The sequence below is a fragment of the Anabrus simplex genome, chromosome 1 (genome assembly GCF_040414725.1).
Source record: "Anabrus simplex isolate iqAnaSimp1 chromosome 1, ASM4041472v1, whole genome shotgun sequence".
Classification (NCBI taxonomy): Eukaryota; Metazoa; Arthropoda; class Insecta; order Orthoptera; family Tettigoniidae; genus Anabrus; species Anabrus simplex.
In genome coordinates, this window is record NC_090265.1 from 722,246,361 (window position 1) to 722,268,804 (window position 22,444).

The following is a 22,444-nucleotide window of genomic DNA, read 5'->3' on the forward strand; positions in this document are numbered from 1 at the left end:
AGGTGTACTGAAAGTACAGTTAAAATGATGATACTACTGTATTGTTTTTTATTAACTTACCCAATACGTTGCAGTAAAAATAGCACTTAGCACAATTAATAATTAGAAAAATAAACAGCACTTTTCGTTGAAACTAATAAGTCAAAGAAAAATATTTAGACTACCTAACTTCACTGTTTTTCTGCTTTTGTACCGAGAAACACTTTTTCTTTATTTTGCTTCTCAAGTTTCTCAAAACAAGTTTTTCGGTGATGAGAGCATCATCCTGGCCTTCGACGTACTCCAGCAATCATTCGACATTTACCACGGCAGCCCCATGCGTAACTAATTTGTTGTGCTTATATTACTGTAACTCCTAATACTCGTGTCCGGCTCTATGGCTAAATGGTTAGCGTGCTCGCCTTTGGTCACAGGGGTCCCGGGTTCGATTCCCGATAGAGTCGGGAATTTCAATTTTACGTTTAGTTTTTTGGTGATGAGAGCATCATCCTGGCCTTCGACGTACTCCAGCAATCATTCGACATTTACCAAGGCAGCCCCATGCGTAACTAATTTGTTGTGCTTATACTACTGTAACTCCTAATACTCGTGTCCGGCTCTATGGCTAAATGGTTAGCGTGCTCGCCTTTGGTCACAGGGGTCCCGGGTTCGATTCCCGATAGGGTCGGGAATTTCAACCATCACTGGTTAATTTCTCTAGCATGGGGACTGGATGTATGTGTCGCCTTCACCATCGTTTCATCCTTATCACGAAGCGCAGGTTGCCTACGGGAGTCAAATTAAAAGACCTCCGCCTGGCGAGCCGAACATGTCTTCGGACGCTCCCGGCACTAAAAGCCATATGCCATTTAATTCATTTTCCTAACACTTGTGCATTTTTAGTGTTTTTGAGATTGCGGTCAAGCTGCAACGCGGTTCATACGATTATGGTAAATGGAGAGTTGAGTGTAATAACATCTAAAAAGCCAGTTCCTCGAGTACACAAATATTCTACATATTATTTAAGATAGCATGCTTATATTTTATACTGAAATAATTGGCGCACAACATCCTTTTTTTTTAAAAGCATTTTACCACGAAGAGAGCATTTTAACCCTAGAAGTGCCAAGTGTCGCAACTGCGATGAATTATGTTGTAACTGAAATGCCAACGTCGCAAGCACGACACATTGCGTAGGTATTCATTGAATCACACAAGTATGAAGGATGAGTTTTCCACCTAATCAATACTTTATTTTACGTTTAGAATTATTTACATTAAAACAGTACCAGTTTCAACTAGGTTTTATTATGTACAATCGCTATTAAGCAGGTTCACCAATAGCTGATGTGACCTATTTACAGGTCGAAACCGGTACTGTTTTAATGTAAATAATTCTAAACATTTTGTAAAATAAAGTATTGATTAGGTGGAAAACTCATCCTTCATACTAGTGTGCTTAAATTATCAATATGGACAATGAAACTGATAGATTATAGTTCATTGAATCAGTTATAAAACTGGTAAATTTAACACATTTATTTTATGATCGGTATGAAATTGATTCTAAAGGTTCAAATTTTTTTTGTTACCCATCGAAATTGTGATCAAGGTGGTATGAGAGGGTTGGTATACCTCCAAAGCAGAACAGATATTCCTCATCCCGCACGTGTGGCTAGTTACTTCCTGCTTATATTTTATACTGAAATACTGGCACAAGCATTTTTTTTTTTTTTTTAAGCATTTTACCACGAAGAGAACATTTTAACCCTAGAAGTGCCAAGTGTCACAACTGCGACGAATTATGTTGTAACTGAAATGCCAACATCGCAAACGCAACACATTGCGTAGGCAATCATTGAATCACACAAGTATGAAGGATGAGTTTTCCACCTAATCAATACTTGGTTGTGCTATCTATAGATCCTTCGTCACTTCAGTGTTGAGTCATCTTCATGTGCATAGTTTATACTTATGGTTGAAATACGATGAACCTGATATGTGTAATCAAATTTAAGGGTCAACTTGATTATCCTGAGAGTGAACCGCATTTTTTTTTTTTTTTTTTTTTTTTTTTTTTTTTTTTTTTTTTTTTTTTTTTGCTAGGGGCTTTACGTCGCACCGACACAGATAGGTCTTATGGCGACGATGGGATAGGAAAGGCCTAGGAGTTGGAAGGAAGCAGCCGTGGCCTTAATTAAGGTACAGCCCCAGCATTTGCCTGGTGTGAAAATGGGAAACCACGGAAAACCATCTTCAGGGCTGCCAACAGTGGGATTCGAACCTACTATCTCCCGGATGCAAGCTCACAGCAGCACGCCTCTACGCGCACGGCCAACTCGCCCGGTCTATGAACTGCATTAAACCGAGCAAGTTAATTTAGCAGTAAGAGGCGTGAGTTGTTAGCATGCTTTTGGGAGATGATGAGTTTTGAACCCCACCATCAGCATCATTGAAGATGGTCTTCTGTCATTTCCCATTTACATACCAGGTAAATGCTGGGACTATACCTTAATTACGGTTACTTACTTCCTTCACAACCCTAGACGTTTCTTATCATACTGCTGCCAAATACCTATTTGAGTTAGTGAGATGTTAAAAAACTACTCACGGTTGGCATCAGGAAGGACATCTGGTTGTAAAAACTAGACCAAATTCACATGTGTGACACAGATTTCACCTGTCCCCATCAGGGTATGGGAAAAGTTGCAGAGAAAGAATATGAATTTCAAACAACATATTCTAAAGTAACGGTGGAGGCGATAGGCCTAATTGTTTTATGAGGAAATACGAGAAGGCACTGACCAGAGGGGACAAAAGGTTGAAGAATGAACAGAACAAATAGAACGGCATATTACGTATGTTACACCATACAATTGCTGGCTCTATGTATAGCGGTAAAGTGCCCGCCTCTTACTTGGAAGCTCCAGGTTCAATTCCTGGTGAGGTCAGGGATTTTTACCTGCATTTGAGGGCTGGTTCGACATCCACTCAGCCCACGACGTAATAACAGTTTAAGAGCTATCTGACGGTGAGATAGTAAACCAGTCTAGAAGGACATGAGTAACGGCCGAGATGATTCGTCGTACCGAATACACGGCACCTCGTAATCTGCAGGCCCTTGGGCTGAACAGCGATCGCTTCGTAGGCCAAGACCATTTGGAGCTCTTGCGCCTTGGGAAATGGGGAAAACATCACAAAATGTATCATATTGTAGCTGAACTACAGTTACATTTATCAATGCCAGAAATTCAGCAACTTTAACTTCTGGGTTAAGCCATGTTGTTTGGATTGCTTCTCACAGTTGCCTGTATTTGCAGGTACAGAATCTTGAATGTAAATAGATCTTTCCGTCACAAGTCATAAACGCTTGACTATTAATAGTTTCCTGTGGGGCAAATGTGGAGGCTACACCATTTGTAGAAATACTCCTCAAACTAGTCCCTACTGATATTAGGATATGTATCGGCAGCTATAAATGATTACTTGGAAGGGTCACCCAACTATTGCCAAGTGAATGCCCCCCACACCAGTGCGGAAACACTACCCTCTACAGTGCTCCTAGTTGACAACTTGAATCCATGGCCTCTTAATACCTGCAGGATACCTTTCTTGTTGAGGCTTCAAGTAATTTCACCACTCATATAAACATGAACTTTCTAATTCGTTTTCTTGTGCCAAAGTCACAACGACACAAGTAATCTCATCATTTTCCCCTAACAAGGAGATTATATACACAGAAATTCCTTTAAAAACTCTTGAATCGAACAGCCGGCAGAGCGCAAAATTAGGTTAGAGTAATATCAAGTTACGACGTAACCCAAGAAACTTCGATAAAATATCAGCGTTACACTCTAAAATATAAACAATTCATTCTGGTTTGAAGGAAGTTATACTAATAACGCAAAAATGTAACATTCCATACCGTTTACAAAAGGTTATTCAAATTACACCGAACCGGAGTTTAAAACAAACTCAGTGACGAAAATATTGGAAAAATAATACATTCATTTCAGATACGATGACCCAAGTATTTATTAATCAAATGAACAATTATTATACACAAAATTCATTATTTTATCTGGTAGAATCCATATACATTATATACAGTAAATTGAATGTAAAAAATAATTTTAAAAAGAACGGATATACCACTTAAAAAATTGATTTTAAAAAGAACGGAGGTACCACTTATGTTGGTACTACAGGATATCGCATTAAAGTTCGTCACTTGTTACCGTAAACACGCTACATGGCTTTTAGTTCCGAAATAATCCTGTAGGTTAAGGATACTGTGTGTGTTGTGTTATTATATTAAAGGCCGAAATGTGTGGAGTAGATTAAAAATTAGTTTAATGTGAATTTGTAAGGCTAAAATGTAGTTGCGTGTGCAACTGGAACTTCAAGATCATGTTCCTATTGTAAATATAACAAAACAAAACGAAATTCAGAAAGGGTACTGGTGTCAAGTTGTTTGTTACTGTCTACGGAGAAATACGGCGATTGCGTGTGCGTGAAACTGTCATTTTGTGGAATTTGAGTGGAAATATCATTATAATACCGTTGTAAATAGAATATTAGAGAGTAATCTATTTGACTATGATGGTGCTATTTGACGTGTGTAGTTTAGTGTTAGTGATTACCTGTCATCTGGTTAGGAATTCATTTCCATGTAGGCCTTCTGACATGTTAGCGGACGTACAGTCCCATTCCTCATCATGATTTTTAAACATTAATGGACATATCTACGCCACATATATTGTGGCTAGTGTATTTCCGTAGTCCAGCATTCCAATGGTGTCGGTCTTTTTGTCCGAGGTATGTTAAAACCATCACAGTGCTCCCTATTTGCTGACAAAAAATTTCGTTCAGCTGTGGTATAGTAAAAGTAACTAGATATACTGTAACATTATAGAATCAATTCCGTTTATTAACTGAGTGTTTATTATCAGTGTTCAAATGTGAAAGGTATGGAAAGATTTCAGTGATCAAATATCATTGGAGTCAAATAACCATTGGTATAAGAGGATTTGAGCTTTTTCAGTATTCTGGAATGCTTCAAATTCAGTCTCAATATCTATCAGAAGAATTTTCTGAATTCATTTTGACAATACTGTATTCTTAATAGCTTTTGAGAGGAGCATGTTGATTAGTGTTTTGCTATCTATTTGAACAAATTCTGTAGGTAAATATTGTATTCCTTGTAGTGTTTTGTGAAATGCACTGTTAGAGCATCTGCGTACTTGCCAGAGAATATATGGATCATACAGATATCTAATTTTTTAACTTCATGATCATTACTTACTATAGGGCCTAGAGTTTTCAGGTTAGCCTACTGATATTTTATAGAATCACTGGCATCTCACTATCCCTTCCATAAGATTTTAATTCATATTGATATTCCCACTAAGTTAAGGCCTGGAGGATTGTTATAACCTCTTTACCTTTTCATTTAAACAATCTTCTTGTCCAAAGGTCAGTTGGATGGCTGGTTTCTGGAATGACAGTTATCTGTAGATGCGTAGTTATCAGTGACTTAACATGGTGATACGTTTAAAATGAGTTTCCGAAACAACAGTTATCAGCTTCTTCACAGTTATCTCCGCAACAACTGGTAACTGCAGCTAGTGCTGTAGTTACCTCTGTGTTAGAACCGATTCCAACAAATACCGCTATGAGGCGCCACTACATACCGTTTTGTACAAGGTCTTATATTAGTTTTGTAAACATTAGAAAGTAATAATGCCTGTAAAATATGTACACTCATTCATTGTAATTTTAACATGCTTGGGTGTGCTGGACTGAACAATATTTCGGTTAGTACGTTTACTTTCATGTTATCACTGGCTTTAGTCACTTGTATACTGTCATCTGTCCCAGCTGTTTAGGTTATAATCTCCTCGGAGCATGACGCCTCTACTTTAGATATATCTGCCAATATGGGAAATGAATCGTCAAATAAAATAGAACTCAAGTCAAGCGGATTTTCATCAGGCTCTAATTGATCTTTAAATGTAACTATAATGTTAAGATCTCTTTCGTCAGGCTTTGAATCACGAGTCCCACCAACAGTTAGTGAACACAATCTGAAATTATGGAATATTTACTATTAATATTTACATTTGTACTAAATAATAAATATCGTAGGTACCAGTATTCATTTAATATAAACCTGCTGAATAGTAAATATTGATTATTCATTGCTTTTTTTTAATGCTATTATATCCTTTAGAAGTGACATGAGGTGTCATAGACTCCCAATAAACATAAAACATCTGGACTTCTTTAATTAAAAATCTTGCGGGGAACTGTAGTTTGTTACCTTCTTATCTGTTTCGAAACACTTCACATCCTGAGTCAGGGTTAGTTCGCTACGTTCAATTGAAATCCTCAAGTGGACTTCACGTCAGCAGTTACAAGAGTATTTTTTTTTTGCTAGGGGCTTTACGTTGCACCGACACAGATAGGTCTTATGGCGACGATGGGATAGGAAAGGCCTAGGAGTTGGAAGGAAGCGGCCATGGCCTTAATTAAGGTACAGCCCCAGCATTTGCCTGGTGTGAAAATGGGAAACCACAGAAAACCATCTTCAGGGCTGCCGATAGTGGGTATTTTTGTCACTGCATGTTGCATGGACAGTGTAAAAAAAAAAAAAAAAAAAAAAAAAAAAAAAAAAAAAAAAAAAAAAAAAAACTGTAACAGTTGCAGCGAGAACAGATGGATATCGCACCATCAGTGCAAAACTTTAGTGCTGGAATGATGGGTTCCAAAGTGTGCGACTCGTTTTCATTTATGTGATTATTTTTGTTTATGCTTGTTGTGTTCTGGATCAGTGAAAAGTGATCTGTTTGGTAATTGCGGTGTATTTTTATAATTTTACTGACAATGATCAAGGTGAAATTTAAGACAATGCCTGCATACTGTGAATGAGAAAGAAGGAGAAATAATATATACCTAATTTTTGCATTATTAGATCGTACATGTTTTCATATTATGAGAGATTATTACGTGCTGAATCAGGTTGATCGAGATGACTGTGTACATATTTGCCAACTATTTTTCATTGTAGAAAACTTCTGCTAGTAAAAGTAACTAGATATTACCAAAATAACCCTAAAAACATTTGCGTAGCGACAGGTATTGGAGGACAAGATATACTAACCATGACGATAACTGTACCAGGGCTTATAAATCTGGATTCAAGTTTCTGGGAACTCATTCAAGTTTACAGCACAGTTAAAGTTACAAGTGCTTTTAGATAACTCACAGGTAAATGTGGTGTATCAAAAACCGGCCATGAGACAGACTTGGTAGATGTGCTAGTTACCAACTGAGACAGACTTGGTAGGTGTGCTAGTTACCGACTGAGACACTTTGTCCCATTTTCAAAAATTGATGCCTGCCTGGCCATTGGATGATAAAGATATTTCAGGTTCCCTATGGGAACAGCCGCTAAATACCCTCATAACCATATGCAGAGATCTATACCCTTTACTTACAATCATATTTATGTGATTACCCCAATGAAGATCTTTTCTTATATTAACACCTAGGTACTCACAATGATCCCCAAAAGGAACTTTCACCCCATCAATACAGTTATTAAAACTGAGAGGACTTTTCCTATTTGTGAAACTCACACCTTGACTTTTAACCCTGTTTATCAGCATACCATTGCCTACTGTCCATCTCACAACATTATCGAGGTCATTTTGCAGTTGCCCACACTCTTGTAACTTATTTATTACTCTGTACAGAATATCATCATCTGCAAAAAGCCTGATCTCTGATTCCACTTCTTTACACATATCATTGATTTATATAAGAAAACATAAAGGTCCAATAATACTGCTTTGAGGAATTCCCCTCTTCATTATTACAGAGACAAATAAAGCTTCGCTTACTCTAATTCTCTGAGTTCTGTTTTCTAGAAACAGAGCCACCCATTCAGTCTCCATTTCTGTTACATTCTATATCCTGGCTATTTCTATTAACTACTAATACCCAATCCTCAAGTTGATTGTAAACTGGCTTCTTGTCCCCTATCCTCACGTTAAGATCGCCCATAATAATAATGCTTGCCTGATCATGCGCACTTCTCATTCCTCTAATTTCTGTCGCTAAATTCTCAAAAAATTCATTCTGCGCAAATAGGGAGCTCAAAAGTGGATTATATATAAAAGCTATATATATTTCATTCCTCCAATTGACCCTATCTAATATTCTTATCCAGATTAATTCCTTAAACTCAGATTCTAAGAGCTGTACCTTATATTTTAAGCTGCCTTTGATTACCACCGAAATTCCGCCCAATACCCTTCCTGTGTTGGATCTCCTTGATCCATATCGACTCCATACGATACACCCTTCTATCTTTAAGTCTTTCTTGTAATCAGCCCAAGTTTCTACAAGCCCAAGGATGTCCATTTCTTCCAGTAGCTCTTTAAAGTCTTAGTTACCTATTTTGTTCCATATTCCTTTAATATTAACACATGATACCTTTAACTCTAGTTATTTTTTACTTCTATGTTCTAAACTCCCTGACTTACATCTAGTCATTCTAGATCTTTCCACTTCCATTGGGTTTTTATCCAGTTCTGATACTCAGTTCTGTTATCTGTTTTCTGGAGTTCCCATACTTTGATTTTTGGCATTTTCCTGTTCTGTACTTTTGGCACATATAAGTTGCTCAGGTCTGCTACTAATAGACGGTGCTCACTGTCAAGGCTCTCACTGGGTATTACTCTGACATCTGTTACCATTCTGCTCCTTTCTTCATCTGAGGTGACATAATCAATTACAGTCTTTTGAAGTCCATCCCAACTGTATCATGTTATCTTATGGCTCTGTCTCTTCTTGGACCAACTATTTTTCACCACCAACCCATTCCTCATACAGAAGTCAAGGAGGTGTTCATCTTCCATATTTCTTCCACCATATCCATGAGGTCCTATTACGTTCTCTATCCTGTTCTATCTGTCCCAATTTGTGCATTCAGATCTCCTATAATTATTACTCTCTCTTTACTAATAACTTTTTCCAAATCATCAAGGAACTGGGTCTTATCCTCTTGACAACATCCAGTTTAAGGTGCATACACCTGTAGCAAAGTTAGTTTTTATTTCCCTAAATGCACAGTCACCTTTGTTATTCCCTCACTAACATACTGAATGTCAGCGACTCCTTCCAGACTTTACTCATGATGAAACCAACTCCGTTCCTCATCTCTTTGCCATTTCCATGCCAATACATTGTATACTGTTTTCTTAATTTCTTCACTCCTTTCCTTCTCCATTTGGTTTCACTCAGCCCCAATATCATTAATTTCCTCCTTTCCATGAGGTCTACTAGTTCTTCGCATTTTCCTGTGAGACTGGTGTCTTAATTTAGTTGATAAATGCATTCCAAGGCTCTTATGTGTTTTGAAAGCAACTACAAATAAGCTCTTTTACAGGCCTAACGTAATTGAGGGTTTACTCTCTTAGCCTTTGAGGATCCCTCCTCATCCCACAAGGCAGTAGTTTCCATCTGTACACCCCCCCTCCAGGAATGGTTTGCCTCCTCCGCCAGCTCCACCGTACTGAATCACATTCTCCGCTTCTTGCCGTAGAGGACTTCACTCGTTACCCTGAGCTGGGACCCTTTACCAAATGTTGCACACCGGGTCAGTGTGCTCGGAGACTCACATAGGCAGAGCTGCCTCTAAGAGGGTCCCTACCTGTTACCTACCCAAACTGATGATGTTTAACAGCTATTTCATACCAATATTGACCTATGGTATTAAAGCATGCACCCTCACAAAAAAGAGATCCATCAAGACTACAAGCATCAGAGATGCAATTTCTTAGATCCACCATCCAAAAGACCAAGATGGACAAGTTAAGAAATGAGAAGGTGAGGAAAGAAGCCGATATAAAGACGTCCCTATTAGACCGAATCGGCACATCCAGACTACGGTGTACGGGCATATGAGCAGGATGGAGCCTACAAGAACAGCCAGAATAAGTTTGGAAAGATAGGTGGAGGAGAAAAGACCTAAAACCCAATGGATGGACATGATCAAGGTTGATCTAGTTACCAAGGGATGGACAGTGGATGATGTTCTCCATGACAAGTTGTATATGGACAGGGAGAAGTGGAAGAGGCTCGTAAATAGTACCCGGGAAACTGGAACTGTACGATGATGATGATGAGCCCAAATTGACACACTGGGACAAAATGCTGACAGTAGGAATGAGTTGCCTGAAAAATTTTGTAATGTTGAATAGCAGACCAATTATATTGGTATTATACGAGGGCAAGTCAATAAGTCTCATTCTGGTGGTATTTGAAGGTGCTCAAATACGTCAGCCTTGCAACGGTAGATTTACTGGCACGTAAAAGAACTCGTGCGGGACTAAATTCCGGCACCTCGGTGTCTCCGAAGACCGCAAAAGTAGTTAGTGGGACGTAAAGCAAATAGCATTATTATTATAGTCAATAAGTATTTGCAGTCAATTTTTATAATTTATTACAAAAAGCGTACACACTTTTTATTGATATCATTTTTCAACATAGTCGGCTTGCATTTCAATGCACATGGTCCACCGTTTAACAAGTTTTCTGATACACTTTGCAAAAAACGTTTTTGGCTGCGCAGCAAGAGACGTATGCACCGCTTCCTTCACCTGTTGATCAGAGCTGAATCGGCGGCCTCTTAGAGCGATTTTAAATGGATCAAACAGATGGTAATCCGATGGGGCGAGATCGGGACTGTACACAGGATGCTCCAACCCCTCGAAACGCAGCATCTGAAGTGTTTGAGAGGTGTGGGCAGCGGTATGTGGACGCGCATTGTCATGTAACAAAATAACTCGTTCCGACAGTCAACCTCTGCGTTTGTTGCGAATTGCGGGTTTCAACTTGTTTATTGTCATAACACTGTAATGTTTACTGTTTCCCCCTTTTCCTGGTAAGGAAAAACATTGTGAACTTCACTTTTCCTGCAGAAGATTGACTCTTGAACTTCTTTTTGACTGGAGATCTGGGATGCTTCCATTCCATGCTCTGACGTTTACTCTCTGGTTCAAAGTGGTGAACCCATGTTTCATCTCCAGTGATGAACCGTTTCAGAAATGTTTCACCTTTGTTAGCACGACAGTCCAGTAGATGCTGACAGATTCTCACTCGATTGGGCTTCTGCTCTTCATTGAGTTGTTTTGGAACCCATCTCGAACAGACTTTGTGAAAGTTAAGCCTGTTATGCATGATTTCATATGCAGAACCATGCCTAATGTGCATATTGTTTGCCACATCATCAACAGTCTCTCGTATGTCATTCAGGATCATATCACGCACTTGTTCAATATTGACATCATATACAGTTGCAGATGGACACCCGGATCTTTCCTCATCCTTCACGCTAGTGCGACCCCTTTTGAACTGTTCAATCCACTGGTAAACACTTCGCTGTGGCAAAACATTGCCCCCATATTGTGCTGAAAGTCTTCTATGAATTATCGCTCCTGATACACCCTCAGACCACAAAAAAATGGATTACAGAATGCTGTTCTTCCTTGGTGCAAACAGAGAGTGGCACGGCCATCTTTACGATACAACAGCGCTAGCTGTACTGATCTGATAATGCTGAAACCTACCACAGATGTAGACAACTGTGCCATCTAGCGGCTGATGAGCACACAATGCCATAGAGCCAACCTAAAGACAATTAAAGCAGAATTGCAGATACTTATTGACTTGCTTACGTATATTAGCCCATGTTATGCGGAATGATGGTATCTTTCAAATGGTGAAAGAAATTTCAAAATCAGTCCAGTACTTTCTTAGATCCATTACATAGAGACAATCTCATAGTCTCTGAACCATTTTCACCATTCTGGTGTATGCAACAAAATTGCCTTTATCTAGTGCTCTTATCACTGAATATGGGGAATCTAACAACCGTTGATTGTGGATGCTTCATTGTAAGAAAAAGATTCAGTGAAGATGGAATTCCGCATGCTTAGTTCTTTCTCTTTAAAATGTCTCTAATTCAGCGAGGTGAGGTAGCCATTTTGGTGAAACATCATCTACTACAGCCAATACAACTGTCGACCCTGTGCAAGTTCATTCATAACATAAATCAACATGTTCATTTCAAATGTCAAGTTACTTTTCACGTAATTTTGGCTGTCAAACACAAGCTTACATACAGGTGTCTTTCTATTGAACTGTGTATGGTTCTGAGACGATTGATTAATTAATCTTAGTTTCATACAGATTTGTTGTATTAAGCTTCAAAAGAGCAAAGAATGGAGATTTGTTTCGGTTTCCGTTCTTCAGCTACAGAACAGAAAGTTGGTTCAACATTATGAGATCCTTTGGAAATTTAATAGGCAAGACAACACAGTCTGTGTAAACATGACACATGCAGGTGCAGACTAGAAAGGTAATTTGTTAATTCTGCTTCTCTTTTTTTTTTCTTCCATTGTATGAATAAAGCTTAAACTTTAAGGAGAAAACCTTAACTTACTTGAGAGGGGTGAGTGATTCGAGGAACCTGCCAGTATGGAACAGTGGGAAAAACTATTTTAGGAATTTGTGAAGATTTCTCAAGAGATATATAATGAAACATTCTTCCAGCTTTCTAAACAAGTGCCATTGTTCAGCCTCCCTGGCTGACTCATTTTCAACAGCACCTGATAAGATAACTTCCTCTCTCACATAAACGAAGTACAGTCTGTGCGAGATAAAATTAGGAAAGGACCATGGTTTCCATATCTAAGCTCGACAATTTGTTCCCAGCGACCGATAACAATGTTACTAGTACTAGATAAAGTAATTAGGGAATGGGAAAAAGAACTGAAGACACAGGGCCTGCACATAAGTATCAGGAAGACAAAAGGAATAGATATTGGTTGTCTGGCAGAAGATGGTTTAGATGTTGATTCCCACAGGGAGCCTGTATTGGTGTCTGGCAGAAACCATATACACATAAGAAACCTTGGTCATGCATCAAATAGGTGAACTAGAAACCATTCAAACAACTGGAGGGACAAATCACTAGAAAAATTCTAGGATGCATTAAGACAGGAGGAGGATACAGGCTGTGGAGTACAGAAGAAATCAAACAGTTATCGACCATAATGCATGACGTGAAATTAGACTGAAATTCTACTGGCATACAAAGAGAATGCCAGACTAAACAATCCGAGTTCACAGGAAGTATCAAGAACATGAAGTGGGAATTCGCTATGGAATTCTACATTGTATACAGAATTCCAGAATAAGTCATATACACATTGTGAATAAGATTATATTAAATTGCATAATAACATAGGCTAGGTATTCAAAAATAAAATCTTAGGCTTCTTCCCAAAAACTACCATTACATCCAGCGTGAATAAAGTTATTTATAGCCTAGACAGTAGTTCTTTATTCCACTGAGCTGTAGTCGCTTAAGTGCGGCCAGTATCCAGTATTCGGGAGATAGTGGGTTCAAACCCCACTGTCAGCAGCCCTGAAGATGGTTTTCCATGGTTTCCCATTTTCACACCAGGCAAATGCAGGGGCTGTACCTTAATTAAGGCCACGTACGCTTCCTTCCCACTCCTAACCCTTTCCTGACCCATGGTCACCATAAGACCTATCTCTGTCGGTCCGACATAAAGCAACTTGAGTTTTTTTTAAAAAACTTTATTCCTCAACTTTACAAATACGCCAGTAGGAATGTGGTGATTAAAAGCACTGTTATCACATCAAATATTATATCAAATGAAAAACCACAAATTTTCTCACATTTAACGAACAGTACTACGGTGCCGATCTAGCAGTCCAAATTTCCAGTGCTAGAATGACCAGGCCGCAGACAGCCGTAAACACTCCTGTCATTATTGCGTTAAATATGCTCACTGTTCATTCCAATCAGTGCCTCAGAGTAGGGATTGATTAGCTCGAATGCTATGATGAACCAATGTGTTATGTACCAGTAGTATCAGAAAATTTATGAACCAGTGGAATGGCATGCTAAAGAAGAAAGTTATCTAACTCCCCAGCTACTTCCCGCCAATATTCAGGCAGGCTGTTACACCAGGCGAGTTGGCCGTGTGGTTAGTGGCCCGCAGGTGTGAGCTTGCTTTCGGGAGATAGTGGATTCAAACCCCACTGTCAGCAGCCCTGAAGATGGTATTCTGTGGTTTCCAATTTTCACACCAGGCAAATCCTGGGGCTGTATGTTAATTAAGGCCAAGGCTGCTTCCTTTCCACTCCTAGCCCTTTCCTATCCTGTCTTTGCCATAAGACTTACCTCTCTTTGTGTAACATAAAACAAATTGTAAAATAAACAAAAAAAATTGCTTTGAAAGATGCAGAGTTCGATCCTGATGGATATTCTGCTGTCTTCCACACTGGATACAGTCATGCAAAAGCACCGTTTGCTTTGCGAATTCATTGTGAGACATCCTGTGTAGCTCCTCCATGTTTAGCAATTGCAGTGTTAAAAGTAAATGTGCCTGAGTTGGTGGTATTAATCCTTAATGCTTTTGTCTTCAAGTTAATCAACATTTCTTTCTTTTTTTTTTTTTTTTTTTTTTTTTTTTTTTTTGCTAGGGGCTTTACGTCGCACCGACACAGATAGGTCTTATGGCGACGATGGGATAGGAAAGGCCTAGGAGTTGGAAGGAAGCGGCCGTGGCCTTAATTAAGGTACAGCCCCAGCATTTGCCTGGTGTGAAAATGGGAAACCACAGAAAACCATCTTCAGGGCTGCCGATAGTGGGATTCGAACCTACTATCTCCCGGATGCAAGCTCACAGCCGCGCGCCTCTACACGCACGGCCAACTCGCCCGGTAATCAACATTTCTAGCTTCTTTGTCTGTTCTGTCAAGTATTCGAGCTTCGCTTGCATATCACCGTGTGCTTCAGATGCAAGTCATGAGCAAAATCGAAGTCTTCCAACCTGCTGATGCCACATTTCACATTTCTGCTTTTTTTTCTATTTGCTTTACGTCGCACTGACACAGATAGGTCTTATGGCGACGATGGGATAGGAGAGGCCTAGGAAGTGGAAGGAAGCGGCCGTGGCCTTAATTCAGGTACAGCCCCAGCATTTGCCTGGTGTGAAAATGGAAAACCACAGAAAACCATCTTCAGGGCTGCCGACAGTGGGGTTCGAATCCACTATCTCCCGATTACTGGATACTGCCTGCACTTAAGCGGCTGCAGCTATCGAGCTCGGTTTTCACATTTCTTGTCATTCTTCACTTTACAGCATCAGTCCCTATCAGGAACATAGTAAATGACAATACAACTATGCTGCACTCCAGGATGCACAGATATGGCCTCGGACACATTATCCTCGTGAATGACTCTACACACTGTTTCTCAAATGAGTTTGATTATTTGTGCTGATACGCCATAATGCTTCACTTCCGTCCACATGGCTTCTCTGCTAATCAAGTCAAAAGCCTTTTCACATTCAACAAAAACTGTGTAGCGGTAAGATGACTATTTGATTCACTGCTCTAAGATTGTCCACACGGTTTTGATATGGTCGATGCATGATCGATTAATTTTTACTAGTGGAAATGAAATGGCTTATGGCTTTTAGTGCCAGGAGTGTCCAAGGATATGTTCGGCTCGCCAGGTGCAAGTCTTTTGATTTGACGACCATAGGCAACCTGCATGTCATGATCAGGATGAAATTATGACGAAGACGACACATACACCTAGCCCTGTGCAAGCTGAATTAACCAATTATGGTTAAAATTCCCAATTCTACCCAGAATCAAACCCGGGACCCCTGTGACCTAAGGCCAGTATGCTGACCATTTAGCCATGAAGCCGGACATCTTCCCGAATGATCTGTATTAATAGCAGGAGATAACGATTAAGATTTTGATTCTGCTGAAATGGCTAGCATTGTGCCCAAATAAAGCTTCAGGGCTAAACTACTTAATGCTGATGAGGAAAATATAAAATACAGGATGTCAAAGAAAGCAGAAGTATCAAAATGTGGAATACCGTATCATCATCATCATCATCATCATTTCTTCGCTCCAGCAAGCTGGGTACGGTTGTGTACGAGCCTCCTCCAGTTTGTCCCATCCATCTACAGATGCTGCTCACCAGATCACATCTCTAATTTCAGGGTCCTTCAAAATCTGTTTTTTCCAAACATCACGAGGTCTTCCTCTTGGTCTCTTCCCAGGAACATTGTGGTCAAAGCATGTTCGAGGAGTCATGTGAGGGTCCATTCTTTTCATGTGACCATGTCATTGCAATCTCTTCACTTTTAGTGTCTCCTGCAAGCTTCTTTCCAATCCAAGCTGTTGCTGGATATCCACATTCCTTATTTTATCCTTTATTTTTTAGGCAAGAACGGAGGAACTTCATTTTTGTTGCCCGAAGACCACTCTTTGTTGGTCCAGTAAATGTTGCTGCTTCCAGACCATACGTCAATATAGATACTAAATATATTTTGTACAAGCCCGATCTTGGAAACTAACGGAAATGTTTCATCCCAAAGTATTTGACGTAGAGCGTAATAGAATTTGGAAGCTTTCTGTATTCTGTTGCTAATCTCTTGATGTATGGTATTGTCTGATGTCAGACAGTACCTAAATACTGGAAGTTGTCTACAATATCCATCTCCTCATCTCCAATTCTTAGATGAACAGTTGGAGAGTTTCTACTCATCACCAAGCCGATTGTCTTCATTTAGCTGATTTTGAGTACTAAGGTTGTAAAAGCTTCATGCCAGAGATCTAGTCTAGTTTGTACTTCCGCTTGTGTCTCGCCCCATACCATTACATCATCAACAAAAACATTTCTTTTTATCACCGTTACAACAATGGGATGATGACTCTTTGCTTAAAGTCATTGGGTATTACATTCTCTTTCCATATTCTATTTAGTACCCTGTACATCCACTGTTGTCCAACCTCTCCTAGTCCTAGTGCTTTGATCATCTCAACACTTAAAATCTTAAGGTTCATCGTCTAATGGAGTGACATTTTCATAACATTTCAGCAAAGTTTCAACGTGCCTTCGGAACTCCTGTAATATTTTGGTATTATCCCTAGTCACTTCACCATTAGATTAGGAATTTCTACAGATTGGATAGATTCATTTTGAGTTCTTCTATTCTTAACAATACTGTATAACATAATTTCCATCCTGCATTATTTTTTTAGCCAGATCGTCCTTGCATTTCTGCTTTTCAGCTACAACCAACTGTTTGACCTGTAATTTTTTCTTTCTGTAAAGTGACAGCTTCTCCTCTATTTCATGTTGATCTCCCCGTGTTCTTGCTTGATGTAAGGATCTTCTTGCATGGTTTCTGTCATTTCTGTCTTCATTTCTGTTTTCCATTCCATGAGGGCGCAGTGTGGATTCATATCCTGTTCATTGTGAGCCAACTTGTGAATTAAAATCACCCATTACAATTAGATTGTCATACTCAGTGTGTTCTTCCAAGTTATTAAGGAAGCTGGCCTTTTCCTCTTTTGAGCATCCTACCTGTGGAGCATAGACTTGGATCACATTGTACTTTTTCCCTCCTAAGTTCACAGATAACAATTATCCTTTCACTAACAAACTCAACTTCACTACAAGCATCTATGTCTTTATGTATTAAAAATCCTACTCGATTCTTAGACTCTACTTCATTTCCAGACCAGTAGAGACTGTAGTCCAATCTGATATTCATTTTCTCAGTTTTCTTCGACTTTGTTTCACTCAGGCCCATGATCAGAAGTTCCCTCCTTTCCATGAGGTCGACCAGCTCTTCAGTTTTGTTTGTCAATGTCAGGATATTTATTGTTCCCACTCTGATACTTTGTCTTCGTTTGGTTTGGGTACCTGGTGTAACATAGGGCTGTAAACAGTCATCCGCACCAAACAGACGCCATTGTCATGAATTCCTAATCCGAGGCTCGTATTATTCTTGAAAGCAACTTCATCAGTAATCCCTCTGTTAACCTGCTGAGCCCAACACAGATGGAGATTTTCTTTGAGTGTTTTCTCCCTTAGCCTTTGGTGTTCAGTCACCTAAACCTACAAGGCAGCAGCTTGTACTCATATTAATCCCTGAATACAGGGCTGCCTCTTCCGCCATCTTCACCGTACCGAAGTTCACCTTCTCCGCTGTAGAAGTCGAGGTCTTCACTCGTAACCCTGAGCTGGGACCCTTACCAGATGTTACACAATGGGTCAGTGTGCTCTGGGACTCACATAGGCAGGGGCGCCACTCCCTGGGTAGGACTGCCTCCGAAAAGGGTCCCTACCTGCTGCCCTTGTACCGCCCTAAAAATGACGACAAATTTTAGTTCCATCACACGAGGAACACCATGGGTTGCCTTTACTTGCGAGTAGTACCAATGTTAGGTACACAATTGGTTTGTGTTTAGTAGCAACAGAGGGTGAATCAGTATGGGTTTTACAGTACCTGCAATTAGTACCACTATATGCGGAACACCACAGCCTTATGTTGCCTGTATCATTGTGATAAACACTGCGTGTCTGGGCGTTGCTTGTGATTAGTACCACTATATGAGCGACATTGTGGGTCTGCACTGCCTGTGATTAGTACCCCACTATGAGAGGAACACCACTGGATAGTACGAGTCCCTGTGATAAGTGCACCTGTGTGAGGAACACCATGGGTTTGCGTTGCCAATGAGTGGTCCTGTAATGTGAGAAACACCATAGGTCTGCGTTACCTGTGCGTATTACATTACCTGTGAGTACTACTGCAAAGTGTGGAACACCGTAAGTCTACATTGCTCATGGTGAATACTGCTATATGAGAAATACCATGATTCTACTTTACTAGCTGTAAGTACCATTATGAGGGGCCGTTGACCTAGATCTTTGACCCCTTTAGACAGCAAGCATCATCGATTCAGGATTGTGCTTTGCAAGCAGCCCCTTGGTCAGTATATAAGTTACTATTGTTTTAAAATAGTTTCTGGAAAGGTGGGGCATTGTAGGTCGAATCCACTGATTGTTTTAAGATCATAATCGCTGTTCAATTGCCTCTTTTATATATATATATATATATATATATATATATATATATATATATATAGGCTATTTCTAGTCAGTGGATTAATTTTATTTTATTTTTTTAATCTTTCAGTATTGCAAGTTGGATCCGCTGATTGTTTTAAATTCATTCATTCTTCATCATCATGTTTTGAATTCTACTCAGTGAATTAGTTTTGGAGTTTTAAATTGTCAATACATTTCGTCTCATTTCATACCATTAGGGGTCGATGACCTGAAGGGTGTTGCACAAACTGATCTCTAATTCCTTTTTCATATATTTTAACATTCACATTTTGTGTCTCAACAGAAGTTTCAGTAGTCCTTGGAAAAACAAATGAAATTTAATCCAGGTTACTGTCCCATGGAGTGTTCATGTGTACTGCACGGCAGACAAAAGATTTACAGTGACAGTGACCATCAAGTTTGTTATTGTTTGCTGATTCAAGAAGGATTTCCAAGGACAGTTTCATGCACAGTGGGCCCCTTCAAGTTAAACCAACCACAGACTGTATGAAAAGTTTCAAACGGAAGGAACGGTATTGGAACCAAAGCGTCCCCGACAAAGCCTGTGCATTCTCCTGACAATATTGAAGCTGTCAGAGTCACTATGCAGAGGAGCCCTGGCAAGTCATCCCAGAAAGCAGTAGTGCAACTAGGGATCTCTAGACACCCTGTTTGACTGATTCTGAAAAACGATCTCCATTTGATATGCCTGTATAAAATGACCGTGTTGCATAAACTCGTAAACAAACACAAACTGCTGAGAGTGGCTTTTGCACTTTGGACTGAAGATAACAAAGCTGTACTGAACAACATTTGACTTTCTGAGGAGGCACACTTTCATTTGTATCATAGTGTAGTGAACACAATGTGCAGTTCTGATTAACTGAGGATCCACAAGTTTTTCATGAAAAAGTCAAGTCTGTCCCAAAGGTTACAGTTTGAGCCGCTAACTTGAATCGTGGACTGATTTGACCACAGCTTCTTGCTACAACTTTGCCTTTCATTATGCGGTGGTTCATACAAGATGGTGCTAGGCCGCATACAGCCAAAGTTGTGTTGATTTTCTGATCTTGAAACAATCAGAAAATCAACACAATCTGAACATTCTTGGCCCCTAAATAGGCCTGATTTCACTCTGTGTGACTATTTATCTCTGGATGTATGTAAAGGAAACAGAGTATCCAAAAAGGCCACTAGATGTAATGAAACTCAGAAAACTTATTTTTGAAGCCTGTAGTGAAATTGTGGAAGATAAGTTCTCTAGCGTAGCTGGTAACACTGATGTTAGTTTAACTAAAGTTACCAGTCAATATGGTGGTCATGATGAGCTTTAGGCAAATTTTCCGTAATGCAGTATTTATTGTAGAATATGTGTATTCAAAAAAATTTAATAATATACCTTTTATCCAACAACAAAAAAGGGTGATCATTTCATGTACCATGTAATTTTAAAATATTCCAGGGGGATTTTAGTTTGTTCAGGAAAAGGGTTGTCTTTTGCTAGGGAAAGATGTACAAAAACATGTGCAAAAAGAAGATTCTTGAAATAAAATCCTCAACCAAATCTTTTTAAACTGTTCAGAGTATGAAAATATTCCATTGTTGAATGTAAAGAGCCAGGAAATACAAAGCGGTTAGCTCAGCCTTGGGCCAGAAGAGTGCATGCGTATGCTGCCCATGACAGCGTGTCGCTAGCAGAGACTCCTGATCTGTAACCTGATAGCATGCTCAGTGTTGAGTTTCTGTATACTAACCTTCAGAAGTTTGGTAGCCTTATGGACCAAGGCTTTTAAAACACCATCTTTCTGCGCAATACATTGTAGAGATTTATTTGGAGTGTGTGCAAAGATTTTGTAAATTTTTCCCTCCATCGGAACTCTGTTTTGGCTTAGAAATTTTCGTGTTTAGTAATCTCGTTGTTCTTGGTTTGTTAACAAGAAACTGAACAGTTTCTCTACATAGAAATAGAGCACAAGGGAATTTCACTTGAAATTGTCTACACACTTCTCTACAAGAGTCAGTTTTTATATACATGTACATAAAAACTCTGTTCAAACAATACCTGTTCAGTTTGCATTGCAATAGATTAGTTTTATTTTTTGTGATGGTTATTGTCTGATGAAGCGCAGTACCGAAAGAGGTTCAATTTTAAGAACCGTACATTGTATGAAAAGGACACGTGTGCAGGACTGTGACCTTCCCAGGGAAGATTCGACACACTTCCTTACCGCAGGCAACTCCAGCAGCTACCGCTTCACACGTATGCGCTTTTCTGGCCCAAGGCCGAGCTAACTGCTGTATATTGTGCGCACAAGTTTTGTTGAGCTCTGAAGTTATAGTGAAGTGCGGAGACAGGCAGGAAGAAGGGTGTCACTTCGGTGTCCATTTCCACATCACTGCCAACCAAATAGAGTGGAACAAATGGGAAAGAGTAATAACTCGAGTTCAGTCTGAAGGATATTTACTTCATACATGCCTGTTTACTTTATGCAATTAAATGGAGGGGGAAAAGAGGAAAAAAAGATAAAGGTAAATTTTAAGAAGTATCTGCTGTAGATATTTGTGGCTGTCTTGCATGTATCTAGTGGTCCTAAGAAACATCTGCTGTAATCTGACAAAAATGTACACAGGGAATTATAATTCTTTGCTTCTGTGTTTTATTTCTCATGTTAAGTATAAAGTCACTAAAATTCTAACAGATCTAGAATATTAGACTAATGCAAGGTGAATCAGTTATGGGGAAACTTCTGCTACGCGATGTCATATTGGGTATTATGTTTACAAAAATGAAACGTTTGTTCCAACATGGTGGTCCTATACTTCATTCTATCAAAATTCATTCTCAGCTTAACAGGTATGCTGCTTGTACCTCTTATTGAATGTTTAATATGTTGAAACAACTTTTATCAGTCGGTAATGAAAAATAAGTTCAGTAATTGGCACACAATAGCATTGCTCAGTCATTATCATAGTATTTTCTGAGATTTGGAGGGATGAGACGAATGCCCAAATTGATTTCATTCTGGTGATGGTGCTAATACTGTATTTTATCCCGTATAAGCAGCAACTCATTCTATAGACATGCTGAGCGAGTGAATATACCGGATGTTCTCTTTTACAGTCGCAACATTCCACCATTTTGGCTATTATTTTTCTGCCTTCGTCATGCGTGTTATTGGAGTATCTTTCCAAGGAGGAGTTCGGAGCTCCTGGGGTACTTTTGGTATGGTTGGTGGTAGTAATTATCCATTTCACTTAATCAGTTCAGATGAGCTACAGAAAACAAACTATTAACACCAGGACACAACACACTAGGCCTAACATAGAAACCATGACAAGACCTAAAGAGATCACGTCATGTTTCAGAGTTACTAGCTCTGCGCACAGTTTTGACCGGATATTACCGAGTGAGGGGTAGGGATCTGAGCACTCAAG

At 39.4% G+C, this 22,444-nt stretch overlaps 2 protein-coding genes across 7 annotated transcripts in view; one reads left to right on the plus strand and one right to left on the minus strand.

The window, feature by feature from the left end:
• Bub3 (mitotic checkpoint protein Bub3) overlaps positions 1-4,146 on the minus strand; it is an 85,649-nt gene extending 81,503 nt beyond the window's left edge. For 3 of the 6 annotated variants that reach the window (XM_067146373.2, XM_067146355.2, XM_067146344.2), the window contains exon 1: positions 3,576-3,765. The gene's annotated coding sequence lies outside the window, so the exon portion shown is untranslated. Of the gene's footprint in view, positions 1-3,575; positions 3,766-3,904; positions 3,955-4,131 lie in introns of those variants that run through there. The other 3 variants (XM_067146350.2, XM_067146340.2, XM_067146335.2) reach the window with 3 other exon arrangements.
• Positions 4,147-4,280: 134 nt separating this feature from the next.
• The window catches only part of l(3)73Ah (lethal (3) 73Ah), a 77,175-nt gene continuing 59,011 nt past the window's right edge, over positions 4,281-22,444 (plus strand). Inside the window, exon 1 of the mRNA XM_067146383.2 lies at positions 4,281-4,797. The gene's annotated coding sequence lies outside the window, so the exon portion shown is untranslated. The remainder of the gene's footprint in view (positions 4,798-22,444) is intronic.